Source organism: Urocampus carinirostris, chromosome 14 (assembly GCF_059441175.1).
Source record: "Urocampus carinirostris isolate Australia breed hairy pipefish chromosome 14, RoL_Ucar_1.0, whole genome shotgun sequence".
Taxonomy (NCBI): domain Eukaryota; kingdom Metazoa; phylum Chordata; class Actinopteri; order Syngnathiformes; family Syngnathidae; genus Urocampus; species Urocampus carinirostris.
In genome coordinates, this window is record NC_142362.1 from 2,085,001 (window position 1) to 2,092,517 (window position 7,517).

Sequence of the window (7,517 nt, forward strand, 5' to 3'; positions counted from 1 at the left end):
CAACGAACCTCTGCCCTGCAAGACGTGTGTTCTGACTCGGTCCTGTTTCCTGTCCGGTATTGTTCCCGTTTATTTTTGTCCTGTATAATAAAAGTTTCCAGTATGGTTCCCATTTATTTTGGTCCTGTTTATTATTCTCTCCAGTTTTCGTTCCTGTCTTGTTTGTCCTGTTTATTTTCGATATCCTGTTTCTTTTTCTATGGAATGAAAATGAAATCAGATGATCTGCATTTATATAGCGCTTTTTAAGACAAGACTTCCCAAAGCGCTTTACATTGTGCTTCGCATTTCCCAATAGCGGCCGTGCAGCCATGTAAGGCGCTAACCTGCTTATTGGGGGTATTAGGGGTTCAGTGTCTTACCCAAGGACACTTTGACATGTAACACGGAGGATTCGAACTGCGATCTCTTGATTCCAAGACGAGCGCTCTACCTCCTGAGCCACTGCCGCCCCTATCCTATCCGTCTGTCCCGTCCGGTATCGACCCCATCCTTCCGATATCTGGTCGGACAATCGGTATCGATATCGTCAGCCTCTGGCTTCCTGTCATTCCACGCCAGACCGGCTTCCTAACGTGCACGACTCCCCATTTCCCTTGTGTGTGAACGTCACGCGTTTGGGTCCTGATCCCGTTCCGGTTCATGACCTATTCCCAAAATCGGAACGAGCAACTGCAGAAACCTTTTTTCGCTGACGCAAGCGAAGCGTGCGAGGAAGCATCCCGGCCTTAAATTTCATCAGTTGCGAGTTCTTTTGCGCTTACATACTGTAGATGTGTCCGCCGGCTATTTGTGATCCCTCACCTGGAGTTCATGGTTTCTTTCTCTGCACAGACCTGCCGTCCTGAGCTTACTCCTTCATTCCTGACATTTTTCCTTCCCTTCCTTTCCTTTCCTTCGCCGCCGCCTGCCATAAAGCCGCAGGGCCGGGACGGATACGGCGCGGCGGACGATACCTTCTCCGGTCGGCCGAGGTTCGTAACGTAACAAAAATGCGAAGAAAATGTACAGTAGACCCCCGGGATATGACGTTAATTCGTTCTGAAGTGAAATTGTCGGGGGGTAGCGACCTATGGTAATTGCAGGGTGGGGTAGGGTTACTTTAACTTGATTACTTTCAATTACCGCAAATTTCGGACTATAGAGCGCACCTGATTATAAGCCGCACCCACCACATTTTAAGAGGATGACCGCATTTGTGCTTACACAAGCCGCACCTGTACATAAGCCGCATGAGCCCACATTAAAACATATACCGCAATCACAAAATTAACCCAAGCCCGACCCGCGATTGTAACTGAATATAAAGTTCACTGTCCAAAAGCCACAGTCGGCAAAATGAAACCGGTACTTAAGGTTTGATGCAGACCTGCAGAGTCCGGGTCCCGTTGAAAATAATCCAAGAAAATGTTTTTATATTTTCAAAGGTAAGGGTGGGAAAAATATATATCCACTATTGTCCGCTGCGTCCACAAACACGTCTCACCTTTACTCCACTTCTCGTCAGCCCCCGTTTTTGATTCGCCCGTGGAAAACAAATCAGAATAAATCTCTAAAATAAATACATGACAAAAATATACAGTTGCAAATACATATTATACATGCTTACACATATTTACAAAGAAAGACGGTACACCGAGAGAGTTTTCAAAGCTTTAATAATATAATAACTTTCATCCCAAACCGTGCCTGTGAAAGGTAGCAAAACGCTACTAGGAACACGCTCGCAACACAGTAAACGGATCTGTTAAAAAAATATACGGTACTTGTGGAAATCACGGTAAACCGTCCTCCACTTCCTCCCTATAACTGACATCATCAAAGCATATAGACATACTTTGTCATATAGACGTCGTCCCACGCTTCCTTGTTCTAAAACACACTAGCAACACACTCGCAAAGCAAACTTTATGTGCAATAACTCAGTTTCCTTCTTTATCGGACTGCTCGATTGCGTTTAGCTTGAAAGCTGCGTCATGTGCCTTACTTATTGCAATTTACATGGTGAGGATATGTCTACGCTAATTCAAATTGTGGACAAGCTAAGAAGTTGCAGTCTTCCTCGGCGCATTTTATGTTAGTTTTGCCGGAGATCAAAGAGATCAAAGCCAGGAGAGAAAGCTTACCACGTGTTGTGAGTCATCATTGTATTCATATTTAGTTTCTTTTGTCTTTTATTAGCATATTTGCTATTGGAGTCATCCAAAAGTAATTGAAAGTAATCAAGTTAAAGTAACCCTACCCAACCCTGGTTTTGCCGGGGATCAAAGCCAGGAGAGATAGCTTACCACGTGTTGTGAGTCATCATTTTATTCCTATTTAGTTTATTTTGTCCTTTATTAGCATATTTGGTATTGGAGTCATCCAAAAGTAATTGAAAGTAATCCAGTTAAAGTAACCCTACCCAACCCTGGTTTTGCCTGGGATCAAAGCCAGGAGAGATAGCTTACCACGTGTTGTGAGTCATCATTCTATTCATATTTAGTTTCTTTTGTCTTTTATTAGCATATTTGCTATTGGAGTCATCCAAAAGTCATTGAAAGTAATCCAGTTAAAGTAACCCTACCCAACCCTGGTTTTGCCGGTGATCAAAGCCAGGAGAGATAGCTTACCACGTGTTGTGAGTCATCATTTTATTCATATTTAGTTTATTTTGTCTTTTATGAGCATATTTGGTATTGGAGTAATCCAAAAGTAATTGAAAGTAATCCAGTTAAAGTAACCCTACCCAACCCTGGTTTTGCCTGGGATCAAAACCAGGAGAGATAGCTTACCACGTGTTGTGAGTCATCATTCTATTCATATTTAGTTTCTTTTGTCCTTTATTAGCATATTTGGTATTGGAGTCATCCAAAAGTAATTGAAAGTAATCAAGTTAAAGTAACCCTACCCAACCCTGGTTTTGCCGGAGATCAGAGAGATCAAAGCCAGGAGAGAAAGCTTACCACGTGTTGTGAGTCATCATTTTATTCATATTTAGTTTCTTTTGTCTTTTATTCGCATATTTGGTATTGGAGTAATCCAAAAGTCATTGAAAGTAATCCAGTTAAAGTAACCCTACCCAACCCTGGCTAATTGGCCAGTGTTGGGAACCACATACCTGTCAAGCTGTACGTTTTTGCCGTACAAAGTATGTTTATGATGCATTTTAAGACGTGTACGACGTACAAGGAAATCTGTACGGAAAAACGCCAATTTGGCAATAATGGGTACCATCCGGTATACACCGACGATCACAGAACGGCAAATCAATCAACGAGTTCGCCGCGGTAGCCTCTATCTCGGTATCGCTTCTTCGTTGCAAACGATGCGAGCGGTTTGATGCTACTGTGCGCATGCGTCTGCCGCCTGGGGATTTCCCATCATGCATCATTCCGTGGTAGTTCTGTAGTGAAAGGAAGTCCGTCTCTTTTTAGAGAACCGGCTTTTTCGGCTCAACTCATTCAAGAGAGCCGACTCTCCAACGGCTCACTTGCTTTGATGCATTCTATTACAAATGATGATGTTGTATAAAGAAGTTAAGAAAAAAAGGAAGTATAAAAGGAGAACATGAAAAAAGACAGGTTTGTGGTTATCCCTTGAATCAGTATAGTACCAATAATAATTTAATGCAGAGAATAAGAAAATGTATTATTCTACTTCATTCTATTTGCATGTATTTTTTCCTTCTACAGTGAACGTCCAAGCGACTTCATTTTATAATAAACCTCATTCATGTCGAGCAACTCAGTATCTCACAACAAAATGTTAATTGACAATATAGAAATGAGCGCATGTTCGGCACAGTTCATGTCTTGGGAACCTCCTGCGTGGGTTCAAATCCAGCTCCAGACTTCCTGTGCGGAGTTTGTATGTTCTCCCCGTGCTTGCGTGGGTTTCCTCCGGGAACTCCGGTTTCCTCCCACATTCCAAAAACATGCATTTCAGGTGAATTGGCCGGTCCAAATTGTCCCTAGGTGTGAATGAGCGAATGAGTTGTCCGTCCCCGTGTGTCCTGCGATTGGCTGGCTACCAGTTCAGGGTGTCCCCAGCCCACTGCCTGATGATTGCTGGGATGGGCTCCAGCACCCCCGCGACCCTACTGAGGATAAGCGGTGTAGCTAATGAGATGAGATGAGATGAGAAAATACAACAGAGCCCTGGAACTTGACAGATATGGAACCACTTCTTCGAAAAGTAACTGAATAAGTAACTGAGTTACTCTGTATTATAGGTAACACGTGACCAAGGGAAGTAACTGTTTCCGTTACTTTAAAAAGAAGTGGTGAAGGTCAAAGAATTGGAATTTTCCCGAGCAGTATTTGAGTCGGATACATAGAGAACAGACAGGTAGTTCTGTTTTAGTACCTTCGAATATCCATTACACTTTACCATCAACTGATTTATTCTAAATTTGAAGTGTAACCAAAAGAAAAAGTCAACAATATTATAAAATAACAATCAGCAGTAAACAATATAATGAGAACTGGCCTTTTTGGCTTGTCTCCCTAAAAAGAGCCAGCTCTTTTGGCTCCCAAATGGCTCTTCAGGTTGTTTTTGTTGTTTAATCCATATATCACCATCCATCTATTATCTGCACCACTTATTCACAGTAGGGCCGCGGGGGTGCTGGAGCCCATCCTAGCTATCTTCGGGCAGTGGGCAGGAGACACCCTGAACGGGTTGCCAGCCAGTCGCAGGGCACATTTATTACCATTTATTATTTATTAGTATGAATCCGTCACGGTTGCCATGATGCCCAATTGGCCCCGCCCATGTGGCACCAGCTGCAGCTTGTAGACGGATTGGCTCCCTGTCAGTATTTAAACTCTGTCCTGTCAGTCCCGTTTTGTCGGTCCGTCTGCGAATCTCTGTTTTTACACGGCAAGCCCTTTTTCGCCTGTCCCGTTTTTTTGCTCCTGTTTGTCGCCTGCTACGATCTCTTTTTTGACCACGTCTGCCCTCCCGTCCGTCCTGAATTCCGACCTGTTTTGATCTCGACCACGTCTGCTCTCCCGTCCCGAATAACGATCCGTTTTTGATCCCGACCACGTTCACTCTCCTCTCCTGGCTTTCGACTTGTTTCCGATCCCGACCACGCTTTTGCCCTTCTATCCCGGCTACTGACCCGTTTTTTGCGTTCCCGACACCACCATCGCTCGCCACGGAAGTCCCACTTCCAAGTTCAGAGCGACCTGCTACCCGCATCCGGCAATCCCCGGATCGTGGGCGCAACCCCCTTCCTTTCTTCCAATAAAACTTGTGAGAGACGTTACACGAGTGGGTACTGTTTCCGTTCTGGTCCTGACAGAATCACAAAAATTGGGGAGAAATTAAAGCAAAATTAACACTTAAACGTTAACACTGAAAACACAGGAAACACCAATTAAAATATTTTAAAATCTACAAATAAAAAGATAAAATACACATTTTTTAGCCTTTTTTATACTCAATAAATAACAAAATGCATGAAGTTGTCAGGACCTGAACGGAAACAGGACCCAATTGCGTTACGTTTTATCGGAGGATAGAGAAAGGGCTGGGCCCACGAGCCGGTGTTCAAGTCGCTACAGCAGGGGGCGCCAAACTTTTCGCTCTTGGATTTGGACTGGGATCCGAACACGGAACTGGATCTTCCGTAGCGAGCGAGAGCGGTATCAGGGACGGAAAAAACTGGTCGTAGCCGGGACTGGGAGAGCAATGCGTGGTCAGAAACAAGTATATCGGACTCGGTCCTGCTTTCCTGCTGGTATTTCCAGTCCGGTTTTGTTCCCGTTCATTTTTGTCCTGTTCATTATTCTTTCCAGTTTTTGTTCCCGTCTTGTTTGTCCTGTTTATTTTCGATTTCCTGTTTCATTATCAATCCTGTCGTTCCGTCCTGTCCGGTATCGACACGATCTGTCCGATATCAACTCTGGCAATTGGAATGGATCTCGTCAGCCTCTGGCTTCCAGTCATTCCACGCCAGACTGCTGCCTAGCATGCATGAAATAAAAGGCTTGTGTGAGAAACATCACGCGTTTGGGTCCTGATCCTGTTCTCGTTCCTGACACCGGAGAATTTCAGGTCATTTTCAATCACTTCACCCAAAATTTAAGCATTTCCTGACCTTGAAAGCATTTTCCAGCATTTCAACCGTAACCGGGGGGAACTACTGTAATATTTATTTACTGCATCCAATATCCATTACATTCCATCCATGCGTGTAACTGCAAAGAAAAGTATGAGGAATGCAGAAAACAACTTTCACCTTTTTCCACAGGTTCACGAGTTTCGTATTGCTCCCCCCAAAAAATTTTTAAAACACCAGCACCGAACCCTTGAGCATATATAGTACATTGACGTCATTCAAGTACATCCATTTCATTCTGGCCTAGTTATTTCATATCACGATCACAACTAGAGATAACAGATTTTAACTTGTCGCCGTTCGGAGATTGTTCAAACATGCATGAAATTCATTTAGTTTCGTTTTGGATCCGGATCAAGGAGCTTTTATATTTTAGATTTATGAGTGTGTTACTTTAAACAAGGAAGCGAGATTTTTTTTAACGTGGTACGAAAGAGTTCAGGAAAAACAAAAGAAAACAAACAGAAAAAAAACATCCATAGCTTCTTGTTCTTTGACAGAATGACCATAGAAGCGAAATGTTATGTTCACAATAAGATTGAATGTCACGACCAGAAAGGAGACAGGACCCACTTGTGTAACGTTTCTCTCAGTTTTATTGGAAGAAAGAAAAGGGTTGCACCCATGATTGCGGGTAGCAGGTCGCTCTGAACGCGGATGTGGGACTTCCGTAGCGAGCGATGGCGGGTCAGTAGCCGGGACAGAAGAGCCAAAAACGTGGTCGGGATTAGAAAAGAGTCAAAAGCCAGGAGAGGAGAGGAGATGAGGTCAGGATCAAAAAACAGGTCAGTAGCCGGGACAGAAGAGCAAAAAACGTGGTCGGGATCAGAAAAGAGTCAAAAGCCAGGAGAGGAGAGTAAACGAGGTCAGGATCAAAAAACGGGTCAGTAGCCGGGACAGAAGAGCAAAAAAACGTGGTCGGGATCAGAAAAGAGTCAAAAGCCAGGAGAGGAGAGTAGACGAGGTCAGGATCAAAAAACGGGTCAGTAGCCGGGACAGAAGAGCAAAAAAACGTGGTCGGGATCAGAAAAGAGTCAAAAGCCAGGAGAGGAGAGTAGACGAGGTCAGGATCAAAAAACGGGTCAGTAGCCGGGACAGAAGAGCAAAATACGTGATCGAGATCAGAAACGTGTCAGAAGCCAGGAGAGGAGAGTAGACGAGGTCGGGATCAAAAAACGGGTCAGAAGCCAGGACAGAAGAGCAAAAAAACGTGGTCGGGATTAGAAAAGAGTCAAAAGCCAGGAGAGGAGAGTAGACGAGGTGAGGATCAAAAAACGGGTCGAAGCCGGGGAACACGGCACGCGGAAGTGGCACTTCCGTGGCGAGCGATGGCGTGTCGGTAACGGAAAAAACGAGTCAGTAGCCGGGACGGAAGAGCAAAATACATGGTCGGGATCAGAAATGAGTC